Source organism: Rhamphochromis longiceps, linkage group LG16, assembly GCF_057381845.1.
Source record: "Rhamphochromis longiceps isolate RC_006_pf linkage group LG16, R_longiceps_female_GT1.1, whole genome shotgun sequence".
Lineage (NCBI taxonomy): Eukaryota > Metazoa > Chordata > Actinopteri > Cichliformes > Cichlidae > Rhamphochromis > Rhamphochromis longiceps.
Window position 1 is genome coordinate 9,722,249 of NC_140572.1, and position 25,304 is coordinate 9,747,552.

At 40.1% G+C, this 25,304-nt stretch overlaps 1 long non-coding RNA gene across 2 annotated transcripts; it reads right to left on the reverse strand.

Annotated features, from left to right (window-relative positions):
* Positions 1–3,996: 3,996 nt before the first annotated feature.
* Positions 3,997–8,187, reverse strand: LOC146650619 (uncharacterized). 2 transcript variants are annotated; one of them, XR_014907961.1, is made up of 5 exons: positions 7,842–8,187; positions 7,077–7,142; positions 6,571–6,726; positions 6,026–6,118; positions 3,997–5,728 (listed from the first exon to the last, which is right to left on the reverse strand). It is a non-coding gene; the product is annotated as an uncharacterized LOC146650619 (long non-coding RNA). The 2 variants fall into 2 exon arrangements; XR_014907962.1 differs by lacking the exon at positions 7,842–8,187 and adding an exon at positions 7,685–7,822.
* Positions 8,188–25,304: the final 17,117 nt, after the last annotated feature.

The following is a 25,304-nucleotide window of genomic DNA, read 5'->3' on the forward strand; positions in this document are numbered from 1 at the left end:
GTACTCAGTATTCCCCCTCTCTAGCTGTAGCTCTGTGTCATATGAAAATTGGGGAATTGCAAAGTCTTCTGGCCACTGTTGTGTTCGAGATGACATAGATTCAGGGGATGAGAGGATAATTGTGTCATTTGATGCCACCGAAATACCGTCATCAGACTCAAATGAAAGAGACAGAGATGAAGTGGACTGATCGGCACTGATCAAAGGTGGATTTGTTTGCTGGTGGATCACTTTGATTGTCCCCAAATTCCGAAGTTCGGTGGTAGAATTCAGATTGAAGAAGTCATTGCCAAAGTCTTGGTCCATGTATTGCAGTCTGAAGTTACCTTTTAACCCAAAGGTAGTCTTTATCGTGCTGAGAAGGTCTTCAAGTGACTCTGGGATGCCATTTAGAAGAGTCAGCTTTTCAATGTTGTTCTCTCCTAAAATCACCTTCAGTCTTGCAGGTGTTGAACCAGCCATGGTGGTCTGAGAACAAAGCACAAGCACAGTTAGTGAGGATCAACATGTAAACCACTGACATTTCCAATTAGGAGAATTTAATGTCAAACTAGAGGAAAAGAGAAGGCAAAGAGAGGAGGAAAGGGGAGGAGAAAATGAAGAGGAGAGGTGGAGATCAGCTGAGGCAGCGAGGAGAGAAGGCAAACCGAAGAGGAGAGGGGAGGAGAAGAGAGATGGCGAGAATATGGGAGACATTGAAGAGAAGAGAGAAGGAGAGGAGGTGAGGAGAATATAGGAGACAACAAGGAGAGGAAAGAAGAAAAAGAGAAGAGAAGCAGAAGGGGGGAGAGCATAGGATTAGCATTCACTGACTGGAATCCAGCAACCTGCATTAAAAAAATGACATAACTGATGAATTGCCAATGACATCATCACACCACTTTGGCTTGCAGTATAAAATAAATATGTTCTGAGAACACATTAGTATTGTATGGGTCTGGGTTTTGTTTTCCCACTTAAGAAAATACTTTATCATATTTTGAGGCCTCACCCTTTAAACATGGACATATCTTTTCAAGGTGACAAGACGCATCCCTCTAATTTTGTAGTCTGCCAGTGGGTAGGTATCATGCAGTTCTTGTGGCTCAACAAGTTCCACTTCTTTGCTTGGTGATGTTTTGAGATCATAAGCTCTGTAGTGTTCCATATACCATCCGCTAAGCTTTTTCAGAATGAAGATTAGTTTGTCCTGCAGTATCACCATTTGGATGATTTCACCAAACTCTGGCAGTCCTCCCAGTGAGCCGTGGATCAAGAACCTCCCACACTTGTAGATTAGTCCATTATATGCTACACTTTTAGCCAAGCACACATTGTCCATATCTGGAGACTTCTGTCTCAGTGCATTTGAGATGTCCTTGTTAAGAACATCAATGTGAACAGTGGAAACATCTGTTACTTCCAGTGGGGGTTTGGCAAAGCTAATTGCATGCAAATGATATGCAATCTGATACTGATGTCTCTGTGAAAGGGAAAGAAGTACATTTTTGAAGCATCTGATGTTCCTTGGAACTCTTTTAAAAAAAACTATGCTTTGCTTCGAATCGCATAGTCCATAGTGCAACCAGTGGCCCAAACTTACGGATCAAGTATGGATAATGTTCCAAGTAGTGGTGCTTTGGTTTAAGATTAACATCTGGGAAAACCTCTTGAAACTTGATTCTGTGCTCGGAGATCTTAAAACCAAGATATGCAATGGAGTCCTCAGTATGAACAGGACTGACAACAAGATCAACAATGTCCTTCAAGTCTGTTAAGATGTGCCAAGCAGGCTCCTCACAGGGTACACTCTGCCCAACGAACAAAGGCAAAAATCTGGTAAGACTCCAGTTCTCGTGTGCATTCCCTCCTACACTTTTTTTGGATGCAAAACTGAGAGCCACAGGATGAGGTCGATTTGTTTTGTCAGCCCACTTAAAGTTGAAAGATGATATTGCTTCATTCAATGTACATAATGTGAAATACTTTTTTTTGATTAACAAATTGAGGCAAAGCGCAAGTTCAAAAGGAACAATTCCCTCAAAAAGATCATGTACAACATCAGGTGGAAACCCAGTGGTAACATCAAAATGTGAGAGGTGCTTTGACAAAATACACTTTGATTTCACACCATAATAACTGGGCCATTTGTTTTCCTCAATAATTCGTAAATGATCTGCATGAATGTCTTTTGTTCTTAAAGTAAAGACTTCACTTCTGACTTCAATAGTCTGGAACTCTGATGTTTCTGCAGTGCAAAATCTACATACGTATGTCCCTGAGAAATTTTCAAAGAATCCAGCAATACTGTGTGCACCAAGGTTGTCGGCAACAACACACTGAACAGTGCCTTTTACTGTTCTGCCCAACTTTGACAGAAATATCCCATTCTGTTCCAAAATTACAAGATCATTAATTACAGGTTTTAACACTTTCTCATACCCATAGCACTTCAGATCATTACTTTTGATTAAAGCAGCCAAATAGATTGAGGTTAAAGCAGAATTACAGCCTGGTGGCAATTACCCAAAACCCAGTACAATCCACAAATTTTATGCTTCCTCCGTGATGTACCAAGGGGATTACATATTTCGAATTCATCAATGTATAATATCAATGAAATGCTTTCCTGCTTGGACAACAGTCCATTTTCATGGAAGAAGTCACCATCGAAGATAGTTTTGTAGTGCACAGAAGTTTTTTGAGGCTGATTATCTACAGTATTCAAATTAACAGCCTGATCCAAGATTGTCTGGCAGTCAAGAATATGCTGCAAAGACTTTAAAATTGAAATATATTGGAATGACTTGTTATTTTTTCGGTCAAGTATATATTCCACTGGTTCCACTACTTTAAAGTGGCTCTTATAGTATGCTTTTCGTCTCCAAGGACTGGAAAGTGGACCTTTATCTCCAATTGCTTTTTTTACAGGGTTTGTCTCACAGAGTACACTGGCTAGCTTTTCAACAACTGACTGGTCAAATTGGCATCCGTTGTCTTGTAATACTTGGCTAATAGTCTTTTGGGTAATCGCCACAGAAACAGAACCAATCAAATAGTTTAACTCCTGCAAAAGCTCATCTACAGCTGCATTAGACACAAGAAAGATGTGTTCCAACTTAAGGAGCACTGAAGCAATTTTAAGCTCAATATCCTTCTCTAAGTTTTCAGAATACCCACTGTCAAAAGCAGAATTTAAATTTACATCACTCTCTATAATTTCCACATCTGAAATATCACTGGCAACACTGGCACAAGATTCATCAACAGAACTTATTCCAGGCTTAAATGTGTTCACTGTACCAGAGTGTTTTCTGTATTTATGACTTTTGAAGTTCTCATAGACATTGGTTTTATATTCACAGTTTTGGAACACACATGTTACAGTCTCCTTATTTTTAAGATGCTGATAGATATGTTGAAAATATTCTCTTTCTGTGGAGAGTTTATTATGGCCACAAATATGGCAAGTGAATGTGGACGCAGCTTTGGAGACTGCTTGTTGGGCAGGGTGATTTCTTGATAGATGGCTCAGTACACTCAAAAAAATGAAACGTTGACTTTAATTAAAATTATTTTGTCAACAGGTTCCACGAAATTGAATTATGTTAGTTTAAAGCAAAAATCTTTAGTTCATCTAATTTTAAAAAACTACTTAAGATTAACAAGACATATTTAAGACTAACTAAATCAAATTATGTTGTATGAACAAAGATGATATATTTTCAGGTTAGATAGTTTAGATTAGTTACTTCAACACATTTCTTATTTGTGGCAGTAAAATGTTAAATTTAAGTTAGATTAATTCAAATATTATATTTTCAGCCACCTTGTGCTTTATTAATTAGTTTTACATAAATCTATTTTGTCAACAGGTTCCACACAAATGAATTAAGTACATCCAACTTATTTTTTTAAAATTTCTTTTATTGCCAACACATTCAGTGAGCATTTGTGTAAACCCAGTCCAAAATAAAACACAACAGCTCATTAGGGTTAGTAATTAACAGTATGTAGACAGATGCAACATCAAGACTTTAAATTAAATGTCTGTATCTACCAGAAATAGAAGAGAGAAAAAAAAAAAAAACGCATTGAAGATCACATAACACATTGATAAGATGACACTTGAGTTATGCACATGTGATGCTAGTAAGGTCTGTGAGTGTTTTTTTCTTTTAGTGTCTAAAATGGATAGCAAAGTTGCTATTTGCAATGATTGCTTAGGGTCAGTCCAGTAACACAATGCCAATGAAGTGCTTTCCTTTAACAATGCAAAGTGAAGTGTCCACCTCAACAGCCACAATTTAAAAAAAATTTATGTAACAACAACAATAATAATAATAATAATAATAATAATAATAATAATAATAATAATAATAATAATAATAATAATAATAATAATAATAATAATAATAAATAGTCCACTGATATTAGCAATCAAAGAAAATTACATCACCATCCCAAATAAAACTTTAACAAAACATGCCAACATTATGGTCTAACAATAAAACAGCTTGTCAGCGTTCAGTTTTTTTGCAACAGCACAGCAGTAACCATTTAACACTTGCCACTGTCAACATTTATTTTACTAGTGTTTGGGCAAAAAACTTCAGATGTAAACATTTTAACATGGAAACAATTGTTCGTCTTTAAAAGTCCACAAAATATACATTCATCCTGCATTCCCAACTTGGATGATCTGATATCCTCGTGTTGGTGTTGTTCCCAGACCATCATGAAAATGTTGTCACATTGTTGTGACGTTATTCTTTTGCGCGCCAAGCCATTCGTGCATTTATGAAATTCCAATGTTGCAAGGACAATATCAATTCTGCTTACTGTTTATTAAAGGGTTACGGTTAGGGTTAGGGTCAGTTGATCGGCGGACAGAGGCGGTTTCACGCAGCTTAAGTACAGTTTTTTGTTTTACGCCGGTTTTTCCCGAAGTCGCAAAAGTATGACGTCACAACATTCTGATTGGTCACTTGCAATGTTGATCCTGGAACAACATTTAGTATGATGATCTGGGAACAACACCAACACGAGGATATCAGATCAACCTCCTAACTTACCCTTATTTTTAGTATGTATTGCAATTACCTTTACAATGCACACAATGTAACACAAACTGAATATGAACATATTTCCACCTCATAACAATATGCCTTGAACGCTAATATACACACCACCCTTCAACATTTCTGGTGCAGTATCATCTCTCAATTAAATCCTTTAAATCTCAATACTTTTGATTGTCTCTTACTAGCCCCCCACAACAGTAAAATCTCTCAAATTGTAGTAGTTTACAAACTTTTCAAAATGTTCTAAATTTCTCTTAAATGTAATTTTCCCGTTATCTGTCATTTACAAATTACCATTTTATTCCCATTCAGCCTCCGAAAAACTTCTGTCCATCTGACAGAACATTCATCATCCAAATTAAAGGTTGGCTTATTCATTCAGTGTATTCTTGAGCAACTGTACCTTGGTCAAGAGTATGCTGACATACAGATGAAGGAAGAGCTTCTGAAGTACTTCAAAGAAAGCTTTCAGTCTTGAGGTTAACTGAGATTCAGTGCATATATCCCACCCATTAAGAGTGCACATGCAGAGGCCAGGTCTTCCAGGTCATGCAGGACACACTAGATGGTTATACCCACATCGGCTGGAGGAGTGCTGGCATCAGCTCTTTCGATGGTAAAGATAGCAAGGGTAATTTGTTCCAGCTCCCTCTGAACAGCTGTAGCTTAGACACAAAAACATAGAAAAATGGCATCCAGTTTTAAAAAAAGAAAGAAAAAGGGCCAAAGCTACCCTTTAATGACGTAAACACAATATTAGGAACATGCACCCCAGTGCGCCACTATTTTAGACTACAGATTCAACGATAAATATAAATAGTTTGGGTATACAAGAAGATTTCCCAAAACATTTAAACAGGTTCCATGCAAATTACAACAACAACAACATTACAACATGCAACAACATTAGTTATTCAAAATTTGGTTTAATACAGATAAAAAACTAAACTAAAATTACCAACCAATTATTCTTTGAAGAGGATGCTTGGGTCTTCATTCAGGTAAAAAGGTAGTGCCCTGAGGACACACTCCCTCCCCTTTTCAATACTTTCCTTCTGTAGAGAGTGGCAGAGATACAGGAAGAGAAAACAGATATACTTTAGGATGACAGAAACTCACATTATACGCAAAATGAATGACATATCCACTGCACAGATAGACATGTACACAAGACCAACTAATCATCACATGGACATGAATAGTTAACCTGTTGGGCAGGGTTTCCACCACATTATATATGTCCATAATGGAGGTAAAGACAAACTAATACATCATCTTTTTTGCATTCAAAACATAACATAAAAACATTCACTTCTGGTTTAACCTAAATCAAGGGATCAGATTTTACATATGTTTAGGTAATTTAAATTTTCCAACGTTTTGAGTACCAAACTTTGTCTTGCTTAATATAAATGTAAGTGCACTGTGCAGCTACCATACACTAGCTGTTTAAATTTGAAAATGATCTTATTAGCCATAATATTTTGCTACCAACAGAATAACGCACCTGTGTGGCTGGGGCCAAAGTTTGTCTAATTTTCTTCCCTGCAACGCCTCCTTTTTTCTTGAAGACTTTTATGAGCTGGTCAGTGTATTGGTCAAGTTGTGTAAAAAGCCTTGGAACATGTGCAGCAGTAGTAATCCTCACATATTCTGCTTCCACCTGAAAATATGTCAACAAACACAACATACTGTACTGTAAATATACATACTATATGTACACATATACAAACTAAAACTAATGTAGAAAGACCTCATTAAAGCTATAATTTTAACACAAACATTTACACAAAATGCTAATGGAGCCATTACAGCTTTTATTGTTATTTATCAAGTTCCAAAAAATATTGATCACAGCTGATCTGAAAAGAATTTCATGCCTCAGGCCCTTGAACTGCAACCTTTACCATGGTTCAGATGTGGAGAAGAAATAACAGGGGCATGGGATGGGTCACAAAAGAAAACTTAACTTATAAAACAGTTTTGTTTTTAAAAGTATAACAGTTCACATACCACATACAAGCTCAGCAATACCACATACACCACATCAGTATAGGAGGGAGCAGGTAAAGGCAGGATCTGAGATTTATAAAGAAAAAAAAAAATTAATTCCTTAATTTCAAGAAGCAAATTATTGTTTGAATTACAACTAAATAAAATACTACTCAGAAGAAAAGCAAGAGATTGACACTGCCATGTGCTAACTTTCTATAGAAGCAATTATCACCAGGTCTGTCGACCTCCATTGTCTGTCCACTCATATGTCTTGAATAATTTTATTAAAAAAATTAAGTGTGTACTTTCACAAACTGTAATTTATAACTACATTGATATGTATAACTCCGCTAGGAAACATGCTGTATTTACAGACCATTTTTACATAATACAGATTACTGATAGAGCAGAACAATGGTGTCACAGTGGCTTTCGCCCTTGACTTTTTGGATTTTAAATGTCACTTTATGCTATCCTTGCTATCCTATTCGATATTTCCGACTCTCTGATTACAGAAAAGGAATCCCAAGAAAGCAAATGGAAAAATAACCCCTTGAAAGAATAACCCCATGAACCCCTGTAGCTAATCCCTTAATAAAACAAAAAACAATAAAAATGTTTCTTACACAGTCCACAAAATAAGCATGTCCAGGACCCAGTAAAACTAATGTAAAACAAGCGCACGCAAACGATATAACATGTCTTGTAAGACAAACGCAAAATATAACCATGCTGGACATATAGATACTACACAACATAGTCAAAGAAAAAAAGTGGTCTTACCTCTCAAAGAAACAGTAGCTTGGCGCCAAAACAGCCTTTTTCAGTTAAATTTGAAGTCTTGCGCATGAGCAGGCACAAGCCGTGAAACCTTCTTGTTCTGCGCGGTTTCATTACAACTGTTTTTGCATTACTGCCACCTTGTGGATATACAAGGTATATCGATCCTAATTGACTTAACTTAAATGTTATGCGATCAAGTAACACATTAGTATTATGTACGTTGAATAATAGACACAATTACGTAGACTTGATTAGAAAAACATATGTTAACTTAACAAAAACATATATTTTAAGTAAAATGAAAATAAATAATTAATATACACTGAACAATCCACCTCATTCATTTTTTTGAGTGTAGGGCGTTCCAAGTCTTGAACCTACATGCACAATTTAAATAAGTGCATGGATATGAGTGGCCTCGTCCGTAATGCCTGTGAATCAGATTGTAGTGTTTGAGCAATTCAGATCTTTTTGTTAATGTTGTCCCACAGTCCTTGCATCTCCACATGAAGCATAGCACTGGAGAAACAAAGAGACACGCTTTACTGGGTGTATATAAATAATTTGAGAAAACACAGAGGGAGAGTTGGGCAATATTACAATATATCAATATGGTGATATGAGACTAGATCTCATCTCAGCTTTTTGCCACATTGCCCAACACAAAGCGAATCATTTAAACACAAAATGTATTCATCAAATGTAGCCAGCCCTCTCTAATTAGATTTTAAAGGGATAAGTTCAAAACAAAAGTTTAAAAACAAAACCCAAATGCCCATAGGTACATGTATTTTTTTTTTGCAATTGTTTTATATATAAAGCCGATTCCTGTTCAGTGTAAAACTGAATTAAGTTTAAATGAGACATTACTATTTTGAACTTGCATACCTTTGTTGTTGATGAAGTGAAAGTATGCAAGTTCACAGGTAAAACGAGCTGCCTGGCACGCCTCCACACAGGAATGCCCCTCTTGAAGTAGTCACAGAGCTGAGAAGAAGTTAGGTCAGAAGGTGGTGATGGGGCATCACATTGGACACCAAGCCAAAGGTTGTGGCACTGTCCAGGGTTCCAACCAGAGGTGATGTAATCTGTCTGCCATCAGCAGACACCCCTCTGGAGAGGTTGACAGGAAGGAAAGGAAGCGCTACCCAAAGTCCTAAAGATTAAAGATATGTTCGAGTTAGTCTGTCGATCTTTCATCATGTTTACAGTGTTCATCTGCATCTATGTACTTATATATGTATTCAGACAGACCAGAAGTGTGCTAGGTCTACAAGAAATCTGATGGCTGTATTTTCTGTGTTCAATAGCGTAATACTTTCTTCTATGATTTCTAATTTTGATTTTCTGCCGCACACCATCTCCCTCTCACACGGCTGATCCGTGCGTGTACGAGCGCTGCACGCACCCTTTCTCCTCGCCTTCTTAAAGGTCATGTACATTGAAAGCAATGCAAGCGGCAGTAAATGCATGCTTCCTGGAGCCACCACAGCTAAACTTTACCTCCTACATCACCCGTGGCCGTGACCGCATGAACTATTCGCGCCGACAGGCATACTGCGAACAGCAGAGTGAAGCTGACCCCCCACCCACTTGAAACGTAAAGGCAAATAGGCGGAGCGGTTAGTGCTACGTTTGTGCAGATTTGTGCAGGTAAAATTAGCGTTTGTGCTGCTACGGTTTCCGAGATATTAAACTTTATTTTATAGGTCATTCAAAGGTCACCATCCCCCCAGACTGCTCCAAAACGGGCCAAAATGGTCTACTTTTTTAGTGCTACGTTTGTGCTGGTTTGTGCAGGTAAAATTAGCGTTTGTGCTGCTACAGTATCTGAGATATTAAAAGTTATATTTTTTGCTGATGACATCACCATCCCCCCAGACTGCTCCAAAACAAACCAAAATGGTCTACTTTTTTAGTGCTACGTTTGTGCAGATTTGTGCAGGTAAAATTAGCGTTTGTGCTGCTACGGTTTCCGAGATATTAAACTTTATTTTATAGGTCATTCAAAGGTCACCATCCCCCCAGACTGCTCCAAAACAAACCAAAATGGTCTACTTTTTTAGTGCTACGTTTGTGCAGATTTGTGCAGGTAAAATTAGCGTTTGTGCTGCTACGGTTTCCGAGATATTAAACTTTATTTTATAGGTCATTCAAAGGTCACCATCCCCCCAGACTGCTCCAAAACGGGCCAAAATGGTCTACTTTTTTAGTGCTACGTTTGTGCTGGTTTGTGCAGGTAAAATAAGCGTTTGTGCTGCTTCTGTTTTAAAGATATTAATGAAAATGTAAAGGTCAACCAGCCCCCCCACATTACCCAAATCCAACAAAAGTGGTATCAAACGTTTGTGCTACGTTTGTGCTGGTTTGTGCTGCAAAGATTTTCGTTTGTGCTGCTATCATTTTAAAGATATTAATAACAATTTCTAGAGGTCATCAGAGGTCAACCAGTCCCCCCACATTAATTAAATCAAACAAAATGGGTGTCAATCAACTGTGCTACGTTTGTGCTGGTTTGTGCTGCTAAAATTTTCGTTTGTGCTGCTTCTGTTTTAAAGATATTAATGAAAATGTAAAGGTCAAAAGGTCAACCAGCCCCCCCACATTACCCAAATCCAACAAAAGTGGTATCAAACGTTTGTGCTACGTTTGTGCTGGTTTGTGCTGCAGAAATTTTTGTTTGTGCCGTTATTATTTTAAAGATATTAACAAAAATTTCTAGAGGTCAACCAGCCCCCCCATATTAATGGAATCAAACAAAATGGATGTCAAACGTTTGTGCTGGTTTGTGCTGCAAAAATGTTTGTTTGTGCTGCTAACATTTTAAAATGTTTAATAAAATAACGTCTTGATGCGTGCTTAATCATCCAGGTAAGTAAATCCCAAAAGGTTGATTCTGTTCATCTGGACATTTTCAGTTGGAGAAACGTTTCGTCACTCATCCAAGTGACTTCTTCAGTCTCAGCTGACTGTAGGTTTCCCCAACCATATAAACAGTACATTTGCATAGTGAAGGAAACTAGCGCCACTGAATGAACAATGTGCCGGGGGGTTAATTCCATGATTGTTAGTATGCAAATTCTTATGACCATTGATCAATGACAACTAATCAAAGCCTATTGATCAATGGCCATGAGTACCATTCACAGAAAGTGGGGAATGGCTACAATCACAGCATTGTAGGATGGCGAAAGATGTACCCTTGGGCCCCCTTTCTCGATCCAGAGATGGTCAGCATCCTGACAGCCCGATGGACGAAGCTGTCTCTCAGTCTGCTGGTTCTGCCCCGGAGGCTCTTCAGTATCCTTCCTGATGGCAGCAAACTGAAGACGCTGTTGAAGGGATGAGTGGAGTCACCTGTAATGGAGACGACCTTCCAGATGAGGCAGGTGCAGTAGATCTCCTGGGGAGGGAGGCAAGAGAGGTCCCCACAATGCTCTCGGCTGCTCTCACTACCCGTTGTCATTTTTTCCTGCAGAACCCAATGCAGGAGTCATACCACACCAGTGATGCAGCTGGTGAGGATACTCTCAACTGTGCCTCTGTAAAAGGTGCTCATAATGGGGGTTGAATCTCTTGTGCTTCTCAGTTTGCAGAGGAAGTAGAGTCACTGTTGGTCTTCTCCACATTCAGGGACAGGTTGTTGTTGCTGTACCACTCTGGCAGATGGTTAACTTCACCCCTGTAGTAGATCTCGTCGTGGGTCAGCAGAGTGAAGAGAAGGGAGCTCAACACACATCCTTGGGTAGCCCCCGTATTCCGTGTTCTTGGGCTGGAGGTGTTGCTGTTGACCCGTACTGTCTGCTGTCTTCCTGTCAAGAAATCTAGCAGCCCGTTATACAGCAAGGTGCTGATCCCCAGCAGATCCAGTTTGTGAATGAGTTGCTGGGGAATGATGGTGTTGAATGCTGAACTGAAGTCTATGAACAGCACTCTGACATATGAGTCTCTAGTGTTCAGATGTGTGAGGGCTGAGTGAGGGGCAGTTGAAATTCCATCATCGGTTGAGCGTTTTGACCGGTATGCGAACTGAAATGGATCCAGGTTGGGGGAAAGCAATAATTTGATTTGATGCATGACTAACCGTTCAAAGCACTTAACTTAATAATGATGGAGGTGAGTTTGACAGGACGGTAGTCCTTAAAGCAGGAGATAGATGACTTCTTGGGTTCAGTAATGATGGTGGAGGGATCTCCACACACTGTCTGGGGATTGTGTCACCACGGTCTGTAGAGTGGGCTTGTAGTCTGTGATGGTTTGTATTCCTTGCCACTGCCTCCAAGTATCTCTGCTGTCGCTGAAGCTTTGCTGTAGCTGATGCCACGTGACAGGTTTGCCCTTGCTGTTCTTAGACTCACCTAATTCCCGGCTCTGAAGGCTTGCATTTTTCAACTTTAGGAGCATTTAAACCTGACCTGTGAGCCATGGTTTCTGATTGGCCCAGACAGTGATAGTCCTGGTCTCTGTGACATCATCGATGCATTTTGGGATGTAGGCAGTGACAGTTTCTGTATATTCCTGAAAGTCTGTGGTGTTGTCGTGTGTGGCGGCCTGTGGTGGAAAAGCAGTGCCTCTGAGGACCCTTCTGGCCACACCTGCACCTGCTTACGAACTGGTTTGGTGACTTTGACCAGGGGCCTGTGGGAACCCATGGCACACCTAGATTTCTGCCTGTACTGACCCTTATGCAAAATAGGTGGAATTAAGACAGTTCCAAAAGCAAACACAACTGATCAGTGCTGAGAGTGGTCCTGTTGCTGAGGTTGGGATGATCCTGTAATCTCTTATGAACGACCTCCAACGCTTCTATGACTGGGATGCAAGTGAAGACAGATGTAACATCTCTCTCTCACTGTACATGTACTGTTTATAAAATTAGGGAAACATAACCTGCACAAACAAAATAATTTGCAGGACAAATGTTTGACATCAATTTTGTTCGATTTGAAGAAGGTAGGGGGGGCAACTTCACTCACGGGTGTTTATAAGGTTGGGGAAACCTACAGTCAGCTGAGACTGAAGAAGTCACTTGGATGAGTGACGAAACGTTTCTCCAACTGAAAATGTCCAGATGAACAGAATCAACCTTTTGGGATTTACTTACCTGGATGATTAAGCACGCATCAAGACGTTATTTTATTAAACATTTTAAAATGTTAGCAGCACAAACAAACATTTTTGCAGCACAAACCAGCACAAACGTTTGACATCCATTTTGTTTGATTCCATTAATATGGGGGGGCTGGTTGACCTCTAGAAATTTTTGTTAATATCTTTAAAATAATAACGGCACAAACAAAAATTTCTGCAGCACAAACCAGCACAAACGTAGCACAAACGTTTGATACCACTTTTGTTGGATTTGGGTAATGTGGGGGGGCTGGTTGACCTTTTGACCTTTACATTTTCATTAATATCTTTAAAACAGAAGCAGCACAAACGAAAATTTTAGCAGCACAAACCAGCACAAACGTAGCACAGTTGATTGACACCCATTTTGTTTGATTTAATTAATGTGGGGGGACTGGTTGACCTCTGATGACCTCTAGAAATTGTTATTAATATCTTTAAAATGATAGCAGCACAAACGAAAATCTTTGCAGCACAAACCAGCACAAACGTAGCACAAACGTTTGATACCACTTTTGTTGGATTTGGGTAATGTGGGGGGGCTGGTTGACCTTTACATTTTCATTAATATCTTTAAAACAGAAGCAGCACAAACGCTTATTTTACCTGCACAAACCAGCACAAACGTAGCACTAAAAAAGTAGACCATTTTGGTTTGTTTTGGAGCAGTCTGGGGGGATGGTGACCTTTGAATGACCTATAAAATAAAGTTTAATATCTCGGAAACCGTAGCAGCACAAACGCTAATTTTACCTGCACAAATCTGCACAAACGTAGCACTAAAAAAGTAGACCATTTTGGTTTGTTTTGGAGCAGTCTGGGGGGATGGTGACCTTTGAATGACCTATAAAATAAAGTTTAATATCTCGGAAACCGTAGCAGCACAAACGCTAATTTTACCTGCACAAATCTGCACAAACGTAGCACTAAAAAAGTAGACCATTTTGGTTTGTTTTGGAGCAGTCTGGGGGGATGGTGATGTCATCAGCAAAAAATATAACTTTTAATATCTCAGATACTGTAGCAGCACAAACGCTAATTTTACCTGCACAAATCAGCACAAACGTAGCACTAAAAAAGTAGACCATTTTGGCCCGTTTTGGAGCAGTCTGGGGGGATGGTGACCTTTGAATGACCTATAAAATAAAGTTTAATATCTCGGAAACCGTAGCAGCACAAACGCTAATTTTACCTGCACAAATCTGCACAAACGTAGCACTAACCGCTCCGCCTATTTGCCTTTACGTTTCAAGTGGGTGGGGGGTCAGCTTCACTCTGCTACTGCGAACAACCACTCGTGTATAAATGCGCGCGCCCGAAGTAACGTAGTCTGAAGAGAACCGCGGCCCAGCTTGCCGCTATAATGTGCTAATGCTAATGAATAACTAACAGTAAGCCAACACCGACACACTGCATGAATACACAACTTTAAGCTAGCGTTACAATATTAAAACAAGAGAGTACCGCCGGCAAACTACTAACTTAACCTACATGTCCAAGCACAAACTACCAACAGGTCTGACATTTCGCTAATGTTAGCAGGGCTGAATGATAGCGGTTTGGTCAGGTCAGTTTACTAAACACTTAACAAACTTAACAATACAGTTGGAATATTTTTATATCTAATATATTAAAATATGTGTTCTACATTTGACTTACCTTCAAGGACTATGGAAAAAGTAATATCTTCGTTACCTTATTGACCAAATTGTTCACGAGGTCCTGCCTGCAGCCAAGTGCCTCTCAAATTGTTGTTCTCAACCGCAGGTAGAAAATTCTGGAGAAGGCGGAGACGTCATGACATCAGACGCACTGCGTCACGAGAAACCTAATTGATGCAGGTTGACTCTAATGAGAATAGCAGGTTACATGTGTACTGAGGGAACAACACGTAAAAACAAGTTGATATACTCCACAAATGTAGACTGGCTCCACTAAAGCAGAAATCTTAATGAAACTCACTCTGAACTTTACGTAACTTCAACTACTGCTGAAATACACTTTTTAGAGTGTACAAATCCTAATTACCCATGTTTAACTCAGCGGGCGTTATTGCGGATGCCGTGCAGGTGCGTCCACCTTTCCTGCATGGACGCCCCACCACAATACCACAATACCTTTCAACTTTTCTTATATATTGATATTCTGTTTTTTTTAGAATCCTGAAATGTAAATGTGCCTGTCATTTTCTGTTGTTTAAATGTGCTACATAGGCTTGTTAGAAAAAAATAAAATTCTCTTATAAAGTGAGACACACAGAGTAGCAATTGAGTCTGCTCTTGAGTCCACTGCATCCTTATTTGTGACACTTGCTCACATTCAAACCAGCCTTCTAGATCTTTACCATCACAACCTTTAGATGCTGCAGGTTTTCCTCCCAAGATTCACTGTAAATCGCCACATCATCCAGATAGGCAGCTGGAAACTTGGAACAACCATTAAGGGTAATGTCCATCAACCTTCGAAAAGTTGCAGGTGCCCCCCCCCAGTGAAGACCAAAATGCAAAACGGTGTACTGAAAAAAACCTATTCCTGGAATCTGAAAATCTGTGTATTCTTTACAGGATAAAGGCACTTGCTAGTAACCCTTACACTAATCTAAGATGATGTATTTAGTAGGGGTGCAACAATACTCGTATCGATATTGAACCGTTCGATACAGTGCTTTCGGTTCGGTACACAGCAAATTCAAAAGTGTTAAATGTTTTAGTGTTAGTAGTCTTCTTGCAAAAGTAGAGTTAATTTTACTCTAAGTAGAGTCACATTCTTTTAATGTAACTCTGAGGTGTAAAATGATAGTAGTTAAAATCGAGTGTTAAAAATGAGTGTTTCTATGTCAAATCTGGAGGTGTTACAATGGAAACATTAACTCTTGACCTCTTAACTCTGAACTCCTACAGGGGCTATGACACCAATAGAGTAAATTCACAGACTCCGTCCCCAGCACCATAAGCTCCAATCGAAGCTGAAGTGAAGCCGTTTCAGAACATTTTGCTCTACATATTTGAGTTGTTTGCCATGCTTGGTAAGTCATTTTTTCAAAGATTGTTTCAATTATTATTATTAGCTTTTACTTCCGTGGCTCTTTGGAGTTGAGACAAAGCTGTGTGAAAGGCATTAGCCATGTTGCTCGGTGATAGCATAATATTCTGTTTTAGCTAGCCTTGAAAAAAAGCTTGCATGTGAATTTTCAGTCAAACCTTTGGTCAAATACACCTAAAACAATGTCTAGAATGTGAAATGTTAGTATAATGGTGCTACTTGAAGCCTGAAAACGATCTCCCATAAACAAAACGAGCAAACAGCAGTAGCTGACGTCCTGACTGGGTTCTACGTTAGCATTTAGATCCCTCCAGAGTTTTGTGCACACGGTTTAGGTAAAAATGAAAAAGGTTGAGGTTTTACATTTAGTTCAGTATTACCTGTTGTCTGTGTCCTTGTCTTTTGGGAAAATACTTTACACAAGTAATGGCTCAAAGAGGATTCTTTTTTTTTTTTTTTACTGTGCTGCAATTGATTACCGGATTATTTGTGCCATTAATTAGTGTCAACTAATTTTTATTCAATCTCCACATAGGATATGCTTGTGAAGATGGAATATGGGGGAGAGCAGAAGTGTGTTGAAGTTCCACAAAGTGATGAATGAAGGACATGCATATTGTAAATTCAAATTCAAATTCAAATTTTATTTGTCACGTACACAGTCATACACAGTACGATGTGTAGTGAAATGCTTGGACAACTGCTCGTGACCTAAAGAAAACAAAAAAGGAAAAGGCTATGAATAAGATAGGAAATAAATATGAAAAATTAAAAAGGGTAAATTTAACTAGGAAGGAATAAAATATAAATTAAGGTTAAAAATGAAATAACTGTACAACACAAATTAGAATGAAGGGTAAATTTAACTGGGAGAATAAGATAAAATATATAAATTAAAGTTGAAAATAAAATAACTGTACAACAAAATACACAATATAGAACTGTATAAGAATGTATGAAGAAATATAAATAAATATATACACAATAACAGCAGCATATACACAATAACAGCAGCGTGATTTAAGTAATGAAGTGTAAACAAATGTTCAGAATGTCCAGTGTGTGTGTAAGAACTGTATGTGTGGGTCAGTACTGTGTGGTGGTGTGATTGAGAGACCGTATCGCCTGCGGGAAGAAGCTCCTCCTCAGTCTCTCTGTGTTGGTCTTCAGGGAGCGGAATCGCTTTCCTGACCTCAACAGAGAGAACAGTCTGTTGTTGGGGTGGCTGAGGTCCTTCACGATCTTCCTGGCCTTGGTCCAGCACCGCCTGCTGTAGATTGAGTGCAGGTCAGGGAGCTCGGAGCGGATGGTGCGCTCAGCTGATCGCACAACCCTCTGTAGAGCTCGTCTGTCCTGCATGGTGCTGTTCCCGAACCAGGTTAAGATGTTTCCCGTCAGGATGCTCTCTATGGTGCACGAGTAAAAGTTCCTGAGCACCTTGGAGGGCAGTTGGAAGTCTCTCAAGCGTCTGAGGTGGTAGAAACGCTGACGGGCCTTTTTCACCACGGTGTTGATGTGACAGGACCATGACAGGTCCTGCGTGATGTGAACTCCGAGGTATTTGAAGCTGTCCACTCTCTCCACTGGGCACTCGTTGATGACAGGGGTCTGGTAGTTCCTCTCCTGCTTAGTGCTGAAGTCCACTATCAGCTCCTTTGTCTTACTGACGTTTAGAAGGAGGTTGTTCCTCTGGCACCAGTTAACCAGATTCCTAATCTCCTTCAGGTATGCCGTCTCGTTGTTATCAGTGATCAGGCCCACCACGACGGTGTCGTCAGCAAACTTGATGATGGTGGTGGAGCTGGTAGTGGCCACACAGTCATATGTGTACAAAGAGTACAGCAGGGGGCTCAGAACACACCCCTGGGGGGCTCCAGTGCTGAGAGTGGTGGAGGCTGAGACATGTCCACCCATCCTTACTGCCTGTGGTCTGCCAGTTAGGAAGTTGGAGATCCACTGACACATAGATGAGCTGAGTCCCAGATGCTCCAGCTTGGTGGTGAGTGTGGAGGGAATTATGGTATTAAATGCAGAGCTGTAGTCTATGAAGAGCATTGTAACATAATTCCCCCTTTTAGTGTTGTAAAATTATGATATTATTTTATGCCATGTTATACCCCTAATTAAAGATTGTGAATTATTATGTAGTTTTAGTTTGCATTATTCTCCTGAATTAGAAGAAGCTGATAACTATTGCATTAGTTAAACTGATTTGCATTACATTAAATTGCTGATTTGTTGTGAATGAATGATATTGTTTTATGATGCATTATATTGCTGAGTTATAAGAAATACTGTTCGCAGAAGGTTATTGTCTAATTTGTCTGAGTAGAAGAGAATAGAGTGTGCTGGAGTTTTCTGCCCCATTTCAGCAGGAGCAGATAAACAGGGAGCCAAGGTCGTAGCTCAGGCGCTGTGTGAGAGAGAGCATGTGAATGTTTAGGCTTTTTATGATAAGGTGGAGGCACCAGAGGCTATAAAAGTTTGAGCAATGCTCCACCATTTTGAGATTTTGAGGCTGTCTGCATCAGTGTCCATCTCCCACGTGTGTGATCATTAAATCATCGTTTGACTCAACCCGGCCGGACCAGTGTTGTTATTGTGGTTTTTTCTCTTGTCTCCATCCCCAATATTTTGAACCTTAACATTTTGGGGGCTCGTCCTGTGGTATTGGGGTGGAATTTAAAAGTTTGGACGGTCCGAGGTTGTCGAACGGACAGGCACGAGCCAGTGGTCTGATTTGAGTGGACAAAAGCCGGCTTATCTAAAGGTAAGGCACTACCTGTTGAATTATTTCCAAAATGTGCCAAATTGGATATGACTAAATTAAAGTCTACTCACTGAAATTACTGGTAGAGTGTCTGTTTTGATTTTGATGAGAATCACCGTGTGTTATGCAGTTAAAGTTGCTTAAGAATGTTTAATGAAGTTGAAGAAATATGAAACTGTTCTGGAGGTAACAGATATAATGTTGGGTTTGAGTCCCTGGATATTGAGCTGAAGGCTCAGGTAGTTTGGTAGGGAAATTAGGACAGAAACTGTTCTGGAGGAAACAGAGACTGGTTAATAGTTTTACAAATTAGGTCAGAAACTGTTCTGGAGGTAACAGATACTGTTTAATTGATATGTTAAAATTTGTCAAAATTGTTTAGGTGAAAATTGTTATAGGACGGCACTGGAAGATGCTAAGAAGCACATAGCCCGGAGGTTACGCTCCCTCCTGGCCGTGGACGCGCGGTCTTGACCTGTCGGCGAACAGGGTTAGTTCAGTTTTTGCTTAACTGTGGGGTACAGGGCATCCTGAAATAAGCTAGGAGTTAGAATCTCCTCACCGTTTTAAATGGTGTCATGTGCTTGTTTGGACAAAGTTAAATTGAGTTAGGGACTTTAGAAATCAGGCCATAGGCTGTTCTGGAGGAAACAGATACTGGTTAATTGATTACAAAAAAGTTAACTTTCTTCGGTTGGACCCGTTAACTTAAATTTGTCGAAATTTGTTAGGTGCTGAATCTGTCAGGCCTGTCAGTGATTGTAAATATAAGACGTCTTTGTAATATAAAATAGAAGAGTTTTGTCTGAGCTTTGTGTGACCCTGTGTGTGACGACAGCGCACTGCAGCGCTGCGAGCTATTTTTAGACGGTGTGTGAACATGCAAATGAGCTGTGACGCGCACAGAGGACTTTGCTTCCTGTTTAGCGTGTTTTTGAGTTTTATAATTTTGATTTGCAAACAATGATACATGCCTGTAAGTAAAACGCTGATTTTGCTGATTATGATACTACAAATAAGGTGTTGAATGACTAGGGTGTGAATGATGTTGGAGTTTAAAGCGGAAACTCAGAGAGGAGTGTGTTGGGAGACTGGCATGTAGTCTGCAGTGCAAAGGTGGGCGTCTTGCCTGCTAGTCTATTTAACAGTGATGAAAATGATATTAAATAAATCTCTCAGTGTGTTGATACAGGTGGCTATGGGGCTGGACCAACTGCCCCGACAAGCACGGCGGCCGAAGCAAAATTATAGTAATGGAAACCAAACTCAGCAAGAATCAGCAGCTGTGGAAAAGACAGCAGCTAGCAGAGAATTAAAGGAGAAATTAAGAGAAGTTTTACACATAAAATTGCGGCCAACAGACTTGTGGAGGTTGGGAAGGCGCCTGGAGCATCACAACAAAAAGGTGAAACAAAAACACACACAAGCAGAGAAATGTGAGAGAGAGGCACGTGCTAGAGAAATGCCTCGTTTGAGAAAAAACGTTAAATTAGCCCATGTACAAACGCACATACACGCAATGAAGAAACAGCTTACACCCATGAACACGTGAAGATTTTCCAGCAAGTTTAAAGCAGTGAAACTTAACATACACCCGCCGTTACACAATAAAGTTTATCCACTACTAACAAATAAACCCTCTGGGTTGCAGGACAACAACTTAACTTCAAAAAAAAAAAAAAAAAAAAAAATCACAACCAGTGATAACACGACAAATTTAGTGGTTAATAAAAGTCAAACTGTGACATGTTTTCTTCTGATTGATTAATACAAGTGATTACTGAATGAAAGAAAATTCCATTTTTGTGCTTTAAACATGATCTTAAGAATTTTAACATGTACCTGTGTTGTCCTGTCAGCTTGGTGAGTTATGAGAGGATTATATGGTGAGAAAAAACAAAAAAAAAAAGGGGGAGAGAAGGCTGACACAGGGCCTGGTCCCGTTGTTTTTCCCCTCTCTGAGTAACACAGCCAATACAACATGATTTTCCTGTTTGTTTGTTTTTGTTTTTGTTTTGTTTTTTCTCTTTATGTTTGATTACAGGCTGCTTTGTCGGCCCGGAAAAGCCGAGGCTGACCCTGGACTCCTGCTCTCCCCTCTACCATCTTTGCTCTCTCCTCTACCATCTTTGATGTGACCCTGACTAAATGCTAAAGCAGCTGAACCCGCAACAACAACTTGAAAATGTCAACAATGCTGCAGGAAAATGATCTCATGCAGCAGAGACGGAGAGCGGTAATCCAAGGCCCGTTTCACTACACGGGGAGATTTCTGTCAGCGTCTTTTCTTTCTGAGAAGATTGAGAAAGGCCCGGCTCCCACCACCGATTCTGACCACCTTATATAAAGGAACTATTGAGAGCATCCTGAGCAGCTATATCACTGTCTGGTTCGGGAACAGCACCATGCCGGACAGACAAGCACTACAGAGGGTTGTGCAATCAGCTGAGCGCACCATCCGCTCCGAGCACCCTGACCTGCACTCAATCTACAGCAGGCGGTGCTGGACCAAGACCAGGAAGATCGTGAAGGACCTCAGCCATCCCAACAACAGACTGTTCTCTCTGTTGCTGTGTACGTGACAAAGAAACATCTGGATTTGGAAAACGAGGCACTCGCAAAGCCACCAGCATTGTGCCTGATTGGACACACCCCTCTCACACACTCTTTACATTCTTGCCATATGGAAAAAGACAGCTTCAGCTGACAGAGCTGTGACGAGACGCCCATCAAGCCCAGATGAAAAGTGAGGCCGAGCAAAACCATGCTGACCTTAACCACTCTGCATTAAAACTGTGCAGGACAGTGACGGACCAACAATGACCATCGGGCAGCAAAAAGGGCGTGCCAGGGACAGGAGGAGTAACTGAGGTCACCTCAGAATGGACAAAACACCAGGAGAAAATAAGCTGAAGGCACAGGTGTCGGGGCTCGGCCAGGAGCTGACCTCTGAGAAGAGCCGAACAGCAGAGCCGCAAAAGGCCGTGGAGCAAAGCAAGGAAAACATCAATGGACTTAAATCTGATTTCTATGGAAAAGACTCTGAGGTTTCTGCCCTCAATAAGACCTCGAGGCATCAGAGCAGAAACTGAGCATGGCCCAGGAGGAGCTAGCTGAAAATCGAACCCATCAGGCTTGGAGTCCAAGACACCGGACTTGAAATCAGGCCGGAGCATCCTGGAGCTAGATGAGCAGTGTGATTTGTCCGGTCTGCTATGGAGCGAACGTTAGGGGGATGGCTTCCTGTCACCTCTGCCGTCCTCCGATCGCTCAGCGTCCTGGGCTGCCCAGCTCTGGACTGAACGCTCGGGCCGAGACACCCAAACAACCATGGACTCCATTCCCCTGGAATGGGACCACGACTATGACCTCAGCCGTGGGCTTGAGAGTGCAAGCAGGGATCCCAGAGAGCCTTGAGGCCTGTGTTAAACTAACAGAACAAAGGTTGAGGTCTTCCACTGGGGAGGTGGAAGCTGCAGACTCTCCTATACACCTTCTGGATGTCAGCCGTTCCACCTGCAAACAAACGGACAGCAGTCGCACTTCTGCAAGCAACAAACGGACATCCAGACAATTGAGCTGCGTATCAAAACCCTGAAGGAAGACCGAAACAAAAGGGTCAAGTTAAGGAGGAGCGAAATAAGGAGAAGATGCTGGACACTGGAGAAAAGGACTGCCTCAATTGGGGCCAGAACCAGTATGGACAGAACTCTGAGCAGCAGCACCAATGGATGCAAACAGACTGAAAAGGAGGAGGGCAGGACCCAGGGCACGCTTCAGGCCGTGGTTTACCCAGAACACTACAACAGGAAAGTGATGAACACAAACACCCACACAAACACACACATCTACATGCACCGACTCAGAGTGAAAAGAAACATACATATGAACATATGCACTCGTTGATTGAGGGAGAAATGACACACACACACACACAAATTAAAATGTTGATTCAATGAACTGAGAAGTGATCCACACACACACACGCTGATGCAATGAAGAATGCTTTACTAACAAATGCTGCACACAAACATCCAAATACGGAGTTGGTTACAACAGCAAGAACTGATTGATTATTTATTGCTTAAATGTATTTCATGCCACGCAGAGGGCATTTGTGTAGATTTAGAGGACATGGTCTGAAGCACTTTGATAATGAAAACAATGTCTGTGCGTGATGTCTGTTTATGGCTCAAAGCCTCCACTGAATTGTTTACTGTGCTTCACACAGTCTAACAAGGAGCAGTGGTACAGAGCGAAAATGATGAATGAATGGTGTGAGTTTTATTTCGAAGAGATTATGAAAAGGTTGTGTTGATTCAACTTAGTTGTTTACGTTTTTGCCAAGGTAAAGAGTTGGTGTGTAACTAGTGTCCACTATTGAGTCAAGTAAATCCAACATGTTTTGTTGGTGCAAAAAGGAGTTTTGGTTGATCTTTGGGTTTTGTTTGACACTAGGTTGATTCTATCAGTGAGGTTTGGATTGTTCTCTTTCTCTAAAAGAGAGAAAGATGGTTTGAACTTTGGACATGTTTGCAATGGGCCCCAGTATCTGTTATTATATGAGTGTTTTATTGTTTACGTTTGTTTTTGCTTTTGTTACAGTGCACTGAGATAAGAACATCTGAGAGGTGTGATCCACCGGTGGTGATATTTTGGTATTTTGTGAGTTCCTGATTTAACAAATCAGCTCTTTAATCCAGGCCTGAGAGATTGAACTTTAAAGCGCTATAAAATATTCTTATTGAAAACAGTCGCAAAGTATTTTTTCTCCATGATTATAATGAGCTTGGGAGAAAATTCACTTATATGGGACACTGATCCTGAAGCCTAAAAGGATTGCAGCGAGTCAATCCAGTCCAAAGAAGGAAAAACAAACAAGGAGCTGTTTCCTTTAAAATGATGACGTCATCTTGCTGGTGATGGAGCCTCGAATAGGCTGCGCGTGAGACTCCATTATCAGCAACTTTTGGTATGAATGTGTGTGGATGTATGCATATGACTGACGACTAAAAGTCATGGACTGACGACTAAAAGTTTAACTGACTTGATACTGAGACAAAAACGGTGCTGACTTTAGGATTATTGAATGTCCACAGACAATTCACCCAGCCTATAAAAGAAGGGTGGATGTTTTGTTTTGCTTTGTTTTGTCTGCAAGAACAGAAGAATGACAGAGACTAAAGAGCTGTAGCTTCACAGCAGTGTGAACTGCAGACTGAACCCTTTGGTTGCTAATTTTGAGCTACTGATGTTTGCATTAAGGAAATTGTGTTTTAGTAGCTGTGTTTTAATTAAGGTATTACATTATATTGTTGGGAATATTAAATGCTAAAGTGAAGAAAAGGTTTGATCCCACTCATGACTGAGCATGTTATTATTAACCATAGTGGGTCACTATAGAGAGTCAATTAATTTTAGAAAAAAACAAACAAACAAAAAACCCTCCACCGAGGTCTATGAATAAGAGGGGAATGATAGACAGCCACACTCAAAATGGAGATATGTAATGATAAACACTGGTCCCCGTCTTTTGGGCGCTCTCTTGAAGTAGTCAACAATTTAAAAGTAAGATAAAATAACAGGGGCATGTGCTGAGGGGTGGTGCTGCACAAGAACAAGAGTAAAATAAAGAAAATATTGTTTTTAGAAGTGCAAATTAAAATGTACCATTACACTCAGAGGATCAATATGAAGCTTGATATTTGTTAATTTTGAATGAAGTACATGACTGGTGACTGTTCTGTCCTGAGCTTTTGTTTTTACAGCACCCGCTTGATCACACCAACAGTTTCTCGCCACCGAAGAGGGGTACTTGCAAAAATAAAGAACGGGGAGGAATATCATCAAAACTGGAAACAGGTAATCCCCAAAGGGGGTGATAACGCCATAACTTTCACTATGGTCAAATTCTCAAAATTTGACCCTCAAAAATTCTTCAAACATTTAGACACAAAGTGGAGATTTAGATAAATATAATGTCGTAAACCACATAAGCATGAAGTATTTGATTCAATAACATGGTGAAATAACAAGCAGCAAAAGGTTGATCATGTTAATGGTGTTTATTCAAGGGTGCAGAGGAGATTATTATTATTAAAGACAACAAATGAAATAACGAAAAGTAGAAGTGGAAAATTTTGCGTTAACGGTAATAAAATCAAAAAAAAAAAAAAAGAAATACTAACTAAAACTGTACTGAATGTTCACAAAACTAACTAAAATTAACTAGATTTATAGCAAAATGTGTTTGGTTGCATTGATGTGTGCGTGCCCTGCTATAGTGAAATTAAGGTAGTACGTTAGTCGAGTCGTCTGTGTTGCTGCTCCGTTCACGCGCAGAATCAGGTCAGGAAAAGTCGGGAGACAGCGCCAGAATAGAATTGAGGATGATTTTAATATGACTGTTTTGTAGACATAACAAGAGTCTTGTAGTGGAGAGGGACGTAATGTCCTCCTGAGACCCAGAGAATAAGAAAAAACAGGGAGAAAATATTTTCGTTTTTTCTTTTTTCTTTTTT